The sequence below is a fragment of the Callorhinus ursinus genome, unplaced genomic scaffold (assembly GCF_003265705.2).
Source record: "Callorhinus ursinus isolate GAN/ISIS: 27379988/994484 unplaced genomic scaffold, GSC_fseal_2.0 scaffold27, whole genome shotgun sequence".
Classification (NCBI taxonomy): domain Eukaryota; kingdom Metazoa; phylum Chordata; class Mammalia; order Carnivora; family Otariidae; genus Callorhinus; species Callorhinus ursinus.
In genome coordinates this window covers 20,858,676-20,876,329 of record NW_027397089.1, presented here as the reverse complement: position 1 = coordinate 20,876,329, position 17,654 = coordinate 20,858,676, and the positions used below count along the sequence as shown (strand labels likewise).

Sequence of the window (17,654 nt, the reverse complement as noted above, 5' to 3'; positions counted from 1 at the left end):
AAAGAAAGAAAGAAAGAAAGAAAGAAAGAAAAGAAAGAAAAAGAAAGAAAGAAAGAAAGAAAGAAAGAAAGAAAGAAAGAAAGAAAAGAAAGAAAGAAAGAAAGAAAGAAAGAAAGAAAGAAAAAGAAAAAAGAACATCCAACAGAGACCATATGTGGCCCACAAAGACTAAAACATTTATAATCTGGACCTTTCTAGAAAACTTCTGCACACCCTTTGCTACTCAAAATGTGGACCAGGTACCAACAGCCTCAGCAAATCTCAAGTTCTACCCTGAACTAAATCAGAATCTTTAGTGTTCTCTCTCATTCTCTCTCTCAAATAAATAAATAAAATCTTTAAAAAAAAAAAATCTTTATTGTAACCGGAGAAAACCAAAGTATTGGTTACCCTTCCATATAAATATGTCTTTGTAACATCAGAGAACACCCAGTAAACACATAATAATAGAAGTAATATACACAACTCTAGGAAACACTAAGCAGTATTTCTAGGATAAATCTACATCAATTCAGAAAAAACATCAATTAAATCTCAATGATATTGTGACTGCATTTTCTGAACCCAAAATTATAGCTGACACAGTCCAACACCAAGATAAAGTATTTTAAATCATTCTCCCAGAAAATGTGGTAGGCATTCATGCCATTAGCTAAGCATAATACAAATTACAAAGATGCTCCAAGGTTTTTAAGAAGTATTTCCCTAATTATTTTATTCAAGCCCTTCATTTCATCAAAAGAAAAAAGAGGACCTGTATTTTCCCAAGCCCTTATATGGCACGCGATAGTCATTTATCTCAGCCTCCCACAAGGACTTGAAAATGGCCATTCTACAAATCCTGCCACAAACTGTTTAATTTAAAATTAGGTACAAGCATTACCTACACCGAAACTCTGTTTCTGTGTTTCCTCTTGGGAATGAAAGAGAAGCAAGCAGCATACCACATAAATTTAACAGTAATTTAAAGAAAGTTACAAATACTGCAAAATATAATCATTACTCTATGATCAAGGGTTATGTATTTGTTTGTATCAATACAAATCTCCCTCATCAGAGATCATTCAACAATATGGTAATACACATGTTTGGACTTAGGACTCTCCCACATTCTGTGAGACGTGACAAATCCTAGAATACTTTTTAAACCAAATGCTGAAAATATTAACTATAACATACTTCTCTACTAGTCCTACCTTAATTATAAAAAAACTGTACATTAGCTCCAGGGCTGAAATTTTTTACTTTTGATTGCTTTGAAGTTAATGAACTAAACTCATTTAAAATGTACACTGTATATTAAGTTAAATATGAGCTCATACTGATGTCTTCAGTTCATTCTAGCCTCCTCTCATTGTTTATCTGTAACTTCCCACTCCAACAGTAAGAAACCAGGTTCCCACCACATACCATCTATTTTATTTGTTTCATTCTAGTATGCAATCAGAATTGTTCATTGTACCTCTGTGGGAAGCAACACTGACAACTAGAGCACACTGCTTATGTGCAGTTCCTTTTGCCTTTAGTCTTGCAGGTTCCATGCATTTCCAAAGTTAATTAGGTCAGCACTTTTCCTCCCCAACTCTATCCAGTGAGATTCTTTCATAACTTCTAAGAGAATTAGATTCTTCTGTCTCAATCTGCAATATATCCTGGGATCCCCCAAACTCCTAAATGATTTTTCTAAACTTTGCATACATTAAGGTTCACTTTCTGAGGTAAAGATCTAGGGGTCTTTTTTTTTTCTTTTTTAATATGGAACGCTTCATGAATTTGTATGTCATCCTTGTGCAGGGGCCATGCTAATCTTCTCTGTATTGTTCCAATTTTAGTATATGTGCTGCCAAAGCGAGCACAAGATCTAGGGGTCTTGACAAATGTAGTGTGCTTTTTTATGATGCTTCTCATCTTCTATAAATATAAAACATCTTACAAACGATTTTACCACTCATACTTCAGGCAAACACACACATTTCCAAAGCCATCTTCAATTCTACTAAACAGGATACAGATTTACATGTTTGTAGTCTTATCTCCATGCACATACTACTTTTTTCACAATCTCTGAGGAGACTCATTTGAGAAAACTTTGCTTCCAGATTACTAACAGTTGTCTGCTCCTGATTAGGCTTCGAATAAAACAATGTTACAGTTACATAAGAGAACAGATTTCATCTTATTTTACAACCAAGTTTTTTTTCTTAAAGATTTTATTTATTTGACAGAGAGAGACACAGCGAGAGAGGGAACACAAGCAGAGGGAGTGGGAGAGGGAGAAGCAGGCTTCCTGTGGAGCCGGGAGCCCAACACCGGGCTTGATCCCAAGGACCCTGGGATCATGACCTGAGCTGAAGGCAGACATTTAACAACTGAGCCACCCAGGCGCCCCTACAACCAAGTTTTGAGAGTTTCACTTACACTTCTATCATTAATAAAGAAACGAAAGGTTATAGACAGTTACGAATTCATTTTACTGATTTCACTTCCACTTTGGTCTTCCTATATATAAACTGAGATGATGTAGATTCACTTACTCAGCTCAGTCTCACTATAAAGATTTTTAAACAAGGCCAGTCTAGTCCAAACAGTATCTGCTTACTGTAGATAAACTATTTTAATAAATAACAGTATTATTAGATCCAATACCAATGGTTCAAGGAATTTGACTGAGGGTATAAATAAGAGTATATAGGTTCTATTCCTGAAAGCCTGCCCCAATCCAGATAAAAACCTCTGAATATTCCCAGAACTCATCTATCAAAATTAAAATTCCAGACTATACTATGTAAGATCCTTCTAGTTAATAGATATCATATTAGTCTTTTCCCATACTTCATATATTCAGATTTTCAATGCAAAAAGTAACAGTCCAGCATGCAAGCAGCTGAGAAGCCATCACTCCATTCTAACAAGCAAAAACCTGAACAAACTGAAAAGTCAACAATTCTAAGATCCATCAGAGAAGTAGGGTTACAGAGCAAATTGCTGCCCTCAAAACTGGAGACAGACAAGCAAATCCAGAGAGTCACAACTTACAAGAGCAGAAACCTATAAACAGAAACCTCCATGGGAACCAGTACCAGGGTAGGAAAACCTAAACTATATTTGACTTGCAAGAGGCTTAGTGTGGACACATCTGAAAGTTAAAAATTCCAGAGGGAACCAGTCATGAGGGGGCCCTCACACTTTTGTAAGTTTTACCTCCAAGAACTCTACCAGGTCCTCACAATGAAGATCAATGAAAAATCACCTCATGCTTCCAGCAGCGGGAAGAATAAGCTAGCCATTTTTAAATACATCAGCACATTTTATTCTTCTTAACAAGGCCTGTCCTCAAGAAAAACAATTTTACCAGAGCCTAACCAGTTGGGATTTTATCAGGGCCTAAGTGATCTAAGGGAAGGGAATTCCCCAACTCCAGCATCCTGCAGCCATCCTGCCCCACCAAGGGGGGTAAAACAAACTGAGAAGCATTTGTGAAGCTCACAACTCAGGAGCACAGGCTCACTAAAAGACTTGAGACCTACTCACAGAATTAGAGAATGCTTTTCCTCTTCCAACACCTCAACACATTGCTAAAGGCCTATTTACTACAATTCCTTTTACCAAGTATATCATGGCCAGCTTTCAACAAAAAATTATAAGGCATAACTAAAGGGAAAAAAATCTTGAAGAGACAAGGCAAGCATCAGAAACAGACTCAGATATGGTAGGGATGTTGGAATTATCAGAGTATGAATTTTAAACAACCATGATTAATATGCTAAGGACTCTAATGGAAAAGACAGGCAACGTATAAGAACAGATGAATAATATGACCATTGAGCTGGAAATTCTAAGCACCAAAAAAATGCTGGGGATCTAAAACACTGTAACAGAAACGAATGCCCTTTTTTTTTTTAAAGAGAAAAGTTTTACTTATTTATTTGTCAGAGAGAGAGAGAGAGAGAGAGAGGGTACAAGCAGGGGGAGAGGCAGGCAGAGGGAGAAGGGAGAAGCAGGCTCCCCGCTGAGCAAGGAGGCCAAAGCGGGACTTGATCCCAGGACCCTGGGGTCATGACCTGAGCCAAAGGCAAATGCTTAACCGACTGAGCCACCCAGGTTTCCCAAATGAAGACCTTTAATGGACTCATTAGTAGGTGGGACACAGCTGAGGAAAGAATCTCTGCCCTTACAGATATATCCATAGAAACAGCCAAGGAGAAAAAAAGAAGGGGGGTAGGGGGTGGGAAACAGAACAGGATATCCAAGAACTGTGGAATAACTACAAAAGATATAACATATGCATGATGAGAATACCAGAAGGAAAAGAAAAAAAGGAATATTCAAAGCAGTGATAACTTAGAATTTCTCCAAATGTCAGATACCAATCCACAGATCCAAGAAGTTCACAAACAGCAAAGCAGCATAAATACAAAAAACCTAGGCATATCATATTCAAACTCTAGAAAATCAAAGATACAGAAAAAATCTTGGGGGGAAAAAAAAACACCTCATATACAGAGGTGCAAGGATAAGAATGACATCTGACTTCTCCTCAGAAACCATGTAAGCAAGGAGATTGGAGTAAAATATTGAGAGAGGTGAAAGAGGGAAAACCTACCAAGCTAGAATTCTGTACCCTGCAAAATTATTCTTCAAAAAGTGAAAAAAGATGTTCTCAAACAAAAATTGAGGGAATTTATTGCCTATAGACTTGTCTTGTAAGAAGTTCTGCAGAGAGAAGGAAAAATGATATAAGTAAGAAACTTAGGTCTACGTTAAAGAAAGGAAAAGCATTAGAGAAGGAATAAACTGATTATGAAATTAAAACTTTTATTACAGAAGGGAGGAATTAGAAATGTTTTGTTCCATTCAATTTTGCTGTGAACCAAAAACTGCTCTCAAAAAAAGTTTATTAAAAGAAAAAAAAAAAAAAAAGACAAAGACCGGTCTGTTTCAGTTTGCTGTTCTATAAAGCTTGGTGCTCATTTGTACTGGTCAGTAAGATTGGTACCAAATCCTCAATTGGTACATTTTCCCAAAGGCAGCTAAATTACGTATCCATAATTTATTTATCCATAATTTATTATGTATCCATAATAAATAAATGTTATTCCTAAAATTTAACAAGTGTCTCCAGTAATGCAATGACCTGACAGCAGAATGAGACTCTGTGCTTGGGTCTTCTCCACAGCAGTCACACAATATTTTTCCCTAGGCTTCAGGCTCAGAATCTGCCTTATCAGACTTTGTCCTTCTCCAAGGAGTGCAGTAAAATAGCAATTTTACTCCTAGAGAGTCAGGAGAGAAGCATTCATGGCACTCAAGGATGCATCAATGAAGCTGATCCAAAAGGAGTGGAAGCTACTGAGCCCTGCTGAGAGGACCCTATACAGGGATGTGATGTTGGAGAACTACAGCAGCTAATCTCAAGGATAGTACCATTTTGCAAACCCAAACTCCTCATTCAGCATGAGGGGAGGAGAACAACCCTAGACAGAGAAAAGAAAGCATCTAATGGGATTTGTCCTCCAAAATTAGACGAAGTATCTTCTGTGTCCAATGTAGATAAAGAAGATTTACTCTGTAACTTGGGTTATGATTATCTGAGGACTTTATTTGGGCCATGTGAGGAGAAAAAGTTGAGTCACAGTATTTTAACTTTATCAAATGAATACCAATTTATATCCCTTAGTATAAGTGTAGTGCAAGACAAGACTAGCATGTTCTGCCCTCAAATATGCATAATCCAGACATGGTACAAAGACAAAATACCCCTACAAATGTAACAGACATCTAGGTACTAAAAGAAAGTAAAGGTCCGTTCTATATGTCAGAAAGATTATCTTAACTAAAAAAATTACAAGTTTATAAAAGAGTTTTAAAAATTCCCCAGTAAATGGGACACCGGGGTGGCTCAAGCAGTTGGGCGTCCGACTCTTGATTTCAGCTCAGGTCATGATCTCCCAGTTGTGGGATTTAGTCCTGTGTTGGGCTCTGCACTGAGCAGGAAGTCTACTTCAATTCTCTCCCTCTCTCTCTGCCCCTCCCCCTGCTTGCGTGCATATAAATAAATATATAAAATAAATAAATCTTAAAATAAATAAATAAATAATAAATAAATCTTAAAAAAAATTCCCAATAAACTTTAACTTTCCAATTTTTTCACATCAATTTATTATATACAGATAATTTGAAAACAAAATTGGATCCTTTAGGGATTTTTGTCATTTTTCAAAATAATTTTGACTTCGAAATTTCCAGAAACAGCTAGAGCTGCCAATACAAAGCATCATGGGGAGCAATGAATGTCAAATATGTCATCAAGAGTTATAGCTGCATCAGAAAGGGAAGGGAAAGCCATTTCCAGCACTAAAATATATAACATATACAAAGTCTGGCTGTAATCGTTAGGCTGCATAAGAGATTGTGAGAAATCAAGCAGGTTATGACAAAGGGCACCTGCTAAAAGCCTGAGTGACACACTAAAGTACCAGACTTAATAAAGAGCAATATTTAGGTGTTGATATTCTTAATACAGGATTAATCTTTAAAGGGAATTGGGCACCAGCCAATAAGAGAAAGTTGTAAACTTCTTATTTAAAGATCCACTAGTAGAATAAAACATCAGACTATAGCAGAGTAGAGATTTCAGGACGCAAGGGAAAAAAGAAGATTCCTGAGGAAAAAAACATTCTCCATATTCTCTGTTAGGATATGACATAAACATTTTGTTATTAGAATAAGGAATATTTGACACTGAGGCTTCAAATCTCCCCCTTAAATCAGAGACTTAAAAATTAAGACTACGAGGTTGAGGCACCTGGGTGGCTCAGCTGAGCATCCAACTCTTGGTTTCAGCTGAGGTCATTGGTCTAATGTCATGGGATCCAGCCCAGTGTAGGGCTCTGCTTGGAGATTCTCTCCCTCTGCAACCCCTCACTCACACGTATGCTCTCTCTAATAAATAAGTAAATCTTAAAAAAAAAAAAAATTAGACTACGAGGTAAACTCCTTGACTACATCACTATATCTTTCCAAAAATAAAAAATAATTAGGGTACACAGATTAAGGAGTAGGTTTGTTTTGGCTTACTTGTTTTGTTTGGGCACTTAACCTGGCTTAGAAACCTATGATAACCTAAAAGTACTTAACAGTAAAGTTGCTAAATTCAACTAGCCGTGTCATACATTCTGCAAAGGCTTTTTATCAGCATTATTTTTAAAAGCCAATTTCAGTATCCTTTAGGAAACAAAAGAGTGTTTGATAAATATGTCCTGTGGCTTCTCAAAAGCCAGGCTATACAGGCTCATATAGAAGAAATCTCTCTTCAGCAACAATTATTACTAACTCTCCAATTATGTGGTCTATTTGGCCCCTAATTTATTTTGGCTTCAATGGGTTCTATTTTGGCTTTGACTTAAGAGAAGATAAACATTCTTACTTGATACTGAAGAATTAGATATATATGGTTACAGCGCCAGTTTGCGATAGTATTCACATCTGCTATTCATCAAAAATCATGAACCAGTACCAGGTTGTTATATGCTGTTCACTAGTTTCCATACAAATGTAATTTTATTGTTGTATCTGGCCTGATATCCACTGCAATACTTTCTGGAAAATAAATTTTAAATGAAGTGAAGGGTAGAAGACAGGCTTTATTTTAATTGGGAAGTAATTATAGTAGGTAAAGAAAATATTAAGTTTTCAAAACATCAAACTGTCTTATGACAGAAAATAAAAATATCTCAACCAACAGACTACATTCCAGCCATTTTATACAAATTTATTTTATACAAATTTATTACATTCTAAAGCATATAATGTCTACAATTAGGCAAGGGTAAAATAATAAATTTTCCAAAATATTCACAAACCCCTCATCTAGTGTGTTACTCAATCTGAATCCAGTTTCCCCTAACAAAAATATTCAGAAATGTTCAGTTTCAATAAACCTAAACTGAAGGGATAAATTTTCACCCTTTACAAGATGTAATTACACACAATGGTGGCTAATTAAGAAAACATTTAGAATTGAGTCATAAAAACGAAGTGAACCAGATCTATAAATCACTTCATGATCCTTGAAGTTACTTATACAATCCTACCTATAATTAGAAGTCATTAATACACGTATTAGTAAGTATGAATAATGTTCAACTATCATGTACATATATCCACAGTAAGAAAAGGCAATATTTAAAAAACATAAAGTTAGAATTTCTATTTCTGATAATTTAGTAACAAAATAACCAGAAATCCCTCCTTTCACAAAACCTCTAGAACCACTGGTTAGTCTTTTTATTTGATTTATATTCATTGCTATAGTCTGAATGTTTGTGTTCCCTCAAAATTCACAGGTTGAAATTCTAACGCTCTAAAGTGACAGTATTAGCATGTGGGGTCTTTGGGAGGTGCTTAGTCATAAGGACAGAGCTACAAAGCAAACCCTAAGCTGTTCCACCACGTGAGGACACAGCAAGAAGGCACCAGCTATGAATCAGGAAAGGGGCCCTTACCAGAAGGGGACCATGCTGGCATCCTAATCTCGGACTGCCCAGACTCCAGAACTGTGAGCAATAAATTTCTGTCATTATAAGCCACTCAGTTATGAGCTACTGGGTAGTATTTTGTTAAACAGCCCAAAAAGATTAAGACATACATATATACCAAATAAAAATATATAAACACTCTTAAATGTACAGCTAAAATATCAGAAAGTAGGAGAAATCTCCAGAGAACGAAAAATGAACAGGGAGGTAAAAAGCAGTACATGTTTGATGCTACAGCAATCCTGTAGGATTTTCTCATCTCAGAAACTGAGGGACTTCTGTTTCGACAGCAAAACAGGGAAGAAGATAAAGCCTTGACACATAAGAACACTGTGTTAGAAGTAAGATTCTTGTGCAAAGCACAGACCCTTGGGGAGCAATGAAGTAGAAAAATTTGCCACTGGCAAAGAAAGGCAAAGAAGCTTTTCAGTCTTGGCCTAGGCTCTGAAAAGGTGGGAAAAAATCCCCAAAAACTCTGTAACCACAACACTGCCCTCACATAGGTTTAGAGTTTGAATTAATTCTCTGTACATGGTACAGGAACTTCTAACTCCAAAAATTAAATATAAAAAGTAATCTCTGCTTGAACGAGATGATAATATAGATGTACACATTTGTCAAAACTGCACGATTAAGGTCTATGCATTTTACTGTATAGAAATTATACTTTAATTTAAAAATAAAAAAATAAAGTTGTTCCTGGAAACACCTCTAGGGTGCTTGGGCAGAAGCAAACTAAAACCTCTCTGGAGGAATATGCACCCCCAAGAGGCCACTCAGGATTCTCAGACAACCCCTCTGAAGATCAGCTCATAATCCAAAACTATACGACATCTAAGGAAACAGTTCACCTTAAGCAAGAATCAGCAAATATAACAAAGAACAGAAGTGATTTTCTAAGAATTTCAGACAACTGAACAATCTGATAGAAATTATAAATATTTAAAATGATTAAAATGCATAAAAGATGGAATAAAAATACATGAGATAAAACAGTAACAAATATCTCTAATGAAATAATACAAAAAAATGATCCTCAGTGAGTGGTAAAACAATTAAGTGATAAGGAACTGGATATTGGTATGGTACAGAAGGATCATCCCACAAATTATTTACAGGATACAAGAGGAAAAACTCAACTTTATAATAAAGATATTAACTTTCACCATCTGAACCTACCGAACAATCTCAGTATCACTACAAGTAGGACAATACATTATATAGTTTCTGGTGTGATGAATACAAAGTACTCAGTACTGTATTGCCTATGAAGCATTCGTGCAAAATACTGAATTTGTCACTGAAGCCTTCTATTCTAAATCTCATTTTATAAGAAATATAAAGGACAAAAAGAAGTCAAACATCACAAGAATCTCTTAAAAATCCAAAATCTAAAACATTCTAATGGACAACTATAGAATCTTTCCCATAAGTCAACAGGATGAGAGGGAAAAAATGGTAGGGGGAGGGGTAGCAAGGGGATGCTGTTCTAGAGAAACTTAAGAGGTATAACCAAATACAACTTGTGAACCTTGTTTTGGATTCTGATTCAAACATACCAACCATAAAAGACATTTCTGAGACTATTTTGCATACCTGAATATAGACTGAATAATTTATAATATTAAAGAATTGTTCATTTTGGGGTGTGTGGAAGATAATGGTACTATGGTTATGAAAGAAAATGTTTTTCTCAGGGCTCCTGGGTGACTCAGTCGTTAAGCGTCTGCCTTCAGCTCAGGTCATGGTCCCAGGGTCCTGGGATGGAGCCCCACATCGGGCTCCCTGCTCGGCGGGAAGCCTGCTTCTCCCTCTCCCACTCCCCCTGCTTGTGTTCCCTCTCTCGCTGTGTCTCTCTCTGTCAAATAAATAAAATCTTAAAAAGTTTTTCTCTTTTAGAAATGTAAAATGAAGCATTCACAAATGAGAGATGACTGTGGGTTTGCTTTAAAATACCTGAGCTAACAAAACAGCCTAAATGTCTAAACATAAGAGAGTGGCTGAATAAACTATGGTACATTCATACAACAGAATACTACTATCATTGCAAAAAAGAACGAGAAAGAGATCTATGGAATGATATTCAGGATGTACTGTTAAGTAAAAAAAAAAGAAAATGCAAAGGAGTACTTTAGTATGTTACCCTTTCATGTAAGAAAAAAGAGAATATAAGAAAACACTCATGTATTAGTTCATTTGCGCTATTTTCAAGAGGGAGGCGCCTGGGTGGCTCCGTCGTTAAGGCTGAGGTCATGATCCCAGGGTCCTGGGATTGAGCCCCACATCGGACTCCCTGCTCTCCCCGCTCGGCAGGAAGCCTGCTTCTCCCTCTCCCACTCCCCCTGCTTGTGTTCCCTCTCTCGCTGTGTCTCTCTCTGTCAAATAAATAAATCTTAAAAAAAAAAAAAAAGGTTTTCAAGAGGATAAAACCAAAAATTAATAAAAGTAAGCTATCTATAAATAAGAGGAAACAGATAAGAAAGAAAGGGAGAATAGGACCAGGGTAGAAGGGATGGGGATGAAGGACACTACCCAGAATATAACTTATGTCATCTCTAACTCTTAAAAACGTGGCAATTGTTTCACATAACTCCAATATAAACCAGTACTTAAAATCAGCTAGGATATTGGGAGAGATATTCAAAATGAATACAAACTATGACAAATGTATTATAAATGAATAATATAGCCATGCAACAGATAAGAAATTACCTAAATAAATTTGGAAAACAATGTTTCGACTCTGCAGATAGTAGTTTCATAGTATTGTATTCTAGACAGTAAATATGTTGCTCATAAGAGTATAGGTTGCACACAATATATGACAATATATTGTATATTTGATAAATATTTGATATTTATATTGATAAACCAGGTTTCTCACTATCAAAGAATTGACCAAAAAAGAAAAGGGACAAGACTATAATGTAATATTCTGGTGGTGGATTGGAACTGGATTATGATGGAGATACCCACATGAACTCATGTTTTTTTAATATATAGATAAGGATGAAAACACACAGCACTACGTGTATGTGTACACATCCATGTATTTCTTAACTATGTCTAGGGCTTAAAAGTAATGAAAACCGGGGCTCCTGAGTGGCTCAGTGGTTAAGCGTCTGCCTTCGGCTCAGGTCATGATCCCAGGGTCCTGGGATCGAGCCCTGCATTGGGCTCCCTGCTCCGCGGGAAGCCTGCTTCTCCCTCTCCCACTGCCTCTGCTTGTGTTCCCTCGTTCGCTGTGTCTCTCTCTGTCAAATAAATAAATAAAATCTTAAAAAAAAAAAAAAAGGTAATGAAAACCTAGTAGCAAAGACCCCCACAGCTAGCTTCCAAATCTTAGTTTCTAAATACCAATAAAAGGAGACAGAGCTCCTTGGAGGAATGGTTGATTCCAAGCATGAAGCAGAAAAAGGACGAGTCTGAAACATCTGCTGTCAGACCATAAAAAAAGTCCTTAAAAAATGATGAGGGCCTATCAAAAGGACCAGGAACAAACTTGAAGGAGTTCCCAATGGCCAAATCTGTGACAGCTTGAGCAAGAAATGATGACAATAATGGTCTATAATCTATAGAATAAAAGAAATGCCCATGAGTCTATACTAATATAAATAACAATATATAAATAAGTGCAAAGGACAAGACAGCTCTTCATTAAAGTAGAATTTAACTAAAAATACATGTGGGAGGAGCAATGGAACTAGAAAAATCACCATGTGGCAAACACCATAGCAATAACTGTTGCAGGCAAACACCATCAAAGAATGCTTAAATTAGTGGATAAAAGTATAATGAGAAACAAGATAATGGCATAACTTCCAATATTTATTACAAGGAAAAAATAGTAAACACAGTTTAAAAAAAAACTGGCAAACACTGTAAGTAAGTAATCAAATGTAACATCACCAGTAACCACATCATGTACACCCTGTTGATAATGATGTTCTGAGAAAAGCACATATCACTCCTGTGGTATTCTTGCCAAAAAAGTATAACCTTAATCAAATCATAAGAAAACATCAGACAAACCCAAAGTGGGAGACATTCTACAAAATGACTGACCAGTAATCTTCAAAAGGTCAAGGTTACATAGGCAAAAACTGCTAAAATGTCCCAGACAGGAAAGACGACAGAGATAACAACTAAATGCAATATGGGATCCTAGACCAGAAAAAGGACACTAGTAGGAAAATTGGAGAAATTTGAATATGATATACAGATAGTTAATAACTATATTGACATTGATTTCTTGGTCTAGATAACTGTTCTATGGTTAAATAAAATGTTAATATTAACAGATGCTGGGTGAAAATTATACTATGTATAGTATATTTTAGAACTATGTACTTTTATATTATATTATTATCTATTTTATATCTATCTATATTATCTATCTTATTATCTATATTATCTTATATATATAATATATATGTACTATATTATAATCTATTTTATGTCTATTATCTATCTTATTATCTTACATTATCTTATATTAATTATATAAATATACATTATATAATATATATTATATTAAAGAACTATGTACTATTTTTCTAACTTTTTTGTAAGTCTAAAATTGATACACTATTTTCTCTACTTTCACATAAGCTGACATTTTCTCATCATAAGTCTTTCAAATGAGGGGCACAAAAAACTTCTAGAAGAGCAAAATATAGTCACTGATATTAAAAATTCAATGGATTCATTAAACTGCAAAATTAAGCACACCTGAGGAAAGAATTAGTTATCTGGAAGACAAGTGAAAAAATAAACCACATACTAGCCAAGAGAGATAGAGAGATGATATGAAAGCAAGATTAAGAGGCATGGAGCACAAAATTAGACAGTCCATCATACATCAAACAGGAGTTCCAAGGGAATATAAGGTTGATGAAGGAAAAGTAAGAAATAATGCATGATCTGTTTCTAGAACTACTGGATAACAATAATGATTAGATTCTACAAACACGAATTCTAAGCAGGATAAATAAAAATAGAGCCACATCTAGACACAGGGTAGGAAAAGCTGCAAAATATCAAAACCAGAAAACAACAGATAAAGTATTTACAAAGCGACAATAATTAGGAAATACCAGACTTCTCACGGCAACAAGAAAATCATAATACCCTTCAACAACAGTGAAAATAACTATCACCCAGATTCTATCATCAACTAATTATCATCCAAGAATGAGGGTAAATTAAATACATTTTCAGATGAAGACCAAGAGTTTACTATTAAGCAACTTTTGCTGAAGGAAATATTCAAGAACATACTTAAAGCAGAAGGAAACTGAACCCAAATGGATTAAGTGGCTGCAAAAAGTAATGGTAAAATAAGAAACTGATACAGTGAGTATATCTAAAAACAAAGAATTTACAAAATCCTCCTTTAAATAAAGCTATCATGTTGCATTTTTAAAGAAATTCAATTTGCAAAACAAAACACATTGCTTCAGCAAGATACTTTTCATGAAGAAAAAAGCACCAAATGTGGAATTGGAAAATCTCAACTAAGAATCTGGCTGTCTCTTATTTTAGCCAAGGCCTTGGTTTTCTTCAGCCACAAAGTGAAGGCATTTAGCTAAAAGATCCTCAAGATTCCCTATCAGTTCTAGGATTTAATCGGTAGAAAATAGGCTTCCCCAGTTTACCAAGACATTTTTCAAAACTGTAAGTTGTTGAGAGTTTGGAGCAAGATCCTTCATACACAGAACCAGTGCTTTTAAAGCAAAGTCCAGTATGAAGCTTTATATTTTAGGATAATTGGCTATCTGCTTCTATGCAAAAGCTGTGGAAATGGATATAATCTCAGGGAAAGAATAAAGAAAATGATGTACTTTATTTAAACTGTTCCATATTTCAAGAGCTAATGAAGAAGGAAGGAAAGGGTGGTCCAAGTGGTAGAAAAACCAAACAGTATAAAAATCAGGAAGTCTTAAGAGAAAAATTTCTAAAAGGAATATAATATCAATATTAAACGCTGCAAAAAAAATACTAAAGACAATCACTTTAGGGGCGCCTGGTGGTTCAATCGGTTGAGCGTCTGCCTTCGGCTTAGGTCATGATCCCAGCGTTCTGGGATCAAGCCCCGCGTTGGGCTCCCTGCTCAAGAGGAGTCGGCTTCTCCCTCTGCCTCTTGTGTGTGCGTGCTCTCTCTCTCTCTCTCTAATAAATAAATAAAATCTTAAAAAAAAAAAAAAAAGACAACCATTTTATTCCTATTTCACAAATTAGCTATCTGGCAAACTCCTCCTCCCAAAATCTTAAAGGCTCAATAGCACAAATACTTGGTGCCAGTCAAAACTAATTTAACTACACTTCTAAAGAGCCAGTCACAGTGGAATACAGCAAGGGTACATAAGATCACCAAAATACAGAGAGCCAATACTCAGTTAAAGGTATCCTATTCTTGAATCTCACAAAATTTCATTCTTCTTTCTGCTAAGGCTGAATTAAAAGGTCAGTGCTGCAAGCAAGGAAAGCTTTTATTTAAAAAGCAAAGCTATTAAGAGACAGGGCTAGGTAAAGTCATTAGTTATACTACAAATATTCCCTTTCAATGTTCCTTCAATGAAAGTGAGCCTGGAGATATGGGACATAAAAAAATTTGACTACATTATTACAACTCAGTCTAAGGGTAATAGATATCACTAGATATAAAGAACTAAAAATTGGATGAGGGTTAAGATGTTTTTTAGGTAAAGGGAAAAACACTACACTAACATTTGAGAATAAACATATATACACACACTTACTTATTCTTAAAAAATTGTTCGTTTGTTTGTTTTTCCATTTTCAAGGGCCTTGAACCATATCCCAGAGGCTGGTAAAGCCAAGCCACTAATCCAGACTTCCTGGATTAGTGGCTTTTCTAACACATTGCTCTTAAATTTGGGATAATCTCAAAAACCCCACCTCCAAACTATATTGAATCTATATAATCTGCCTGAAAGTAACTGGCTACAGTTTTCATTCTTCAAACAAAAAGAATCTTCTGACATTTTAAAGTATTTTCTAATTTACATCCAGTGGAAATCAGCAAACTGGTTTTAGGGGTCAAATAGCCATAAAAAAAGAGGTTGAGTATGATGACCTATACAATAAGGGCAGTAGAAACAAAATTTTAAGAATCTGTTCCACAGAAACACATTCTAAGTGTAGCATACCTAAATTAGGGACTTGTATAATGTCCATAATGTGTAAGTGTAAAATACAAATTTAAAAATCAATATACTTAAACACCTCACTTTTTAAACTTAATTTCGAAACTAAAAGGAATCCTCATTTTAGAGATGAGAAAACTGAAGTCCAAAAGAATGAAGTGACTTGCTGGTAAATAAGAGAGCTAGATGTGACAAAAACAAGCTCTATTATCCTGATAACCTGAGTTGAAAAAACTAAAAATCTTAAATATGTTTTAAATAAACAACTGTAATCAAAACCATACTGGGGTAGAATTCACGAGATAATGCTAAAATTTGTATTTGCTTAGAAAACACTTTCTCCTCTAACAGGGAAAACTAACAGGGAAAACTAACAGGATTATGAAAGAAAGTATAAGGTCCAGTCACTCAAAAAATATTTATTGAACACCGTTATGTGGTAGGAATGATTTTAGTCATCTGGAACACACCAGTGTAGAAAATACCTCTAAACATACTCAAGATATGACAATTATATGTATATAACTGTTAGGGAAATTATACATTATTTTTTCCATTGAGTTAGTTCTGCAAGCATTTTTAAAGCAGAACTTTAGTGTTATAAATATTATTCTTAAAGATGATAAAAATGTATTTTAAAAATAAGTATCTTTCAAAGCTGTTCCGTATGAATTCACTTCAGACTGAATCACTAAAGTTTAACTTTTTAAAAAAATATCCAAAAGAATTTGGAATAGGAACAGATCCTTAACAAACAAAAAACCCTTAAAACTACTTTATTTGTACCTGAAACAGCTGGCCCTCAACATCACTAAGAGTAGTACAGTCGTGGAACAGACTAAGAAACTCCACAGGTAGAGCAGCCAAACAGTCAGGAATTACCTCTTACCATAAGGGGACTGCTTCCTGTAACTATGGTTGTTCACTCCTGGAACAATTTCTGTACACATGTTTTCCTGTTCCTTATTCTGAATTCTACACTGCCATCACTCAAAAGAAAAAAAATCTCAGACTAACAGAGGCCAAATTTAGGTAGGGAAATAAAAATCTTCCTTCAGTCTAAATGGACTGATTACACAAAGAACTCCATACATGCGAAAGCACACAGATGTCTGCACTAGTTCCCAGGGCTCAAACAATACCAGTCATTCAATAGCTTTCCTTTTACATAACCTGATGTGAGAGAGTTCAGTCAGCTCTTCTGAACCTTATAACCCAGGATACTGGAACTCTGATAAAGCCTACATTTTTCTTCAGCACTGTTTTCATGTACTTTCTCTGGAAAGTAAACTTCATTTCTCCCCGCAAAAATAAATCTGGAAATCATCTCTTCTGTTTGATAAGTGATATACTCCATCTAAAATTACTTTTCCAGTAAAACCACATAAATCTAAGATCAACACCAAAGACTGATAGAATATATTTTTAAATGCATGAGTTTAAAATATAATTTTACACTCTATCATGCAAAATACCAAAATGTATACCATTTGGCTGCATTCTATTTATTTTCAGTTGTGAAATTTTAAAAATAGCCATATGACACATAACTTTCCAAAAATTAAAAAAGATTTTAAGAAGAGGGGGGAGAGGGGAAATTTACACACATTCATACACATAAGCAACACGAACCACAACCATCAAAAATAATGAAAAAAGTATTTCACTGTTTGACCAAAACTTAAGGTCTCAGGAAAAATAGTGTTCACTGATCATCCCTTAGAAGCTTAAATAATACTACTTTCTACCTTCAAAGCACACTTTTATTGATTCTTCCAGTAATATTCTTGATCAGCTGAGTCTCTGGCAGGCAGTTTCTCACCTTCAATACTAGGAAGGTTCATGGGTAAACTAAAGCCACAGAAACTCTAATGCACACTTTTATTGATTCTTCCAGTAATATTCTTGATCAGCTGAGTCTCTGGCAGTTTCTCACCTTCAATACTGG

The 17,654-nt window shown here is 35.2% G+C and overlaps 1 protein-coding gene and 1 non-coding gene across 3 annotated transcripts in view; both read right to left on the bottom strand.

Annotated features, from left to right (window-relative positions):
• The window catches only part of LRP6 (LDL receptor related protein 6), a 166,627-nt gene that overhangs the window by 122,622 nt on the left and 26,351 nt on the right, over positions 1-17,654 (bottom strand). The window lies entirely within an intron of this gene.
• Positions 1,750-1,856, bottom strand: LOC112830234 (U6 spliceosomal RNA). The gene has a single exon (XR_003209856.1). It is a non-coding gene; the product is annotated as a U6 spliceosomal RNA (small nuclear RNA).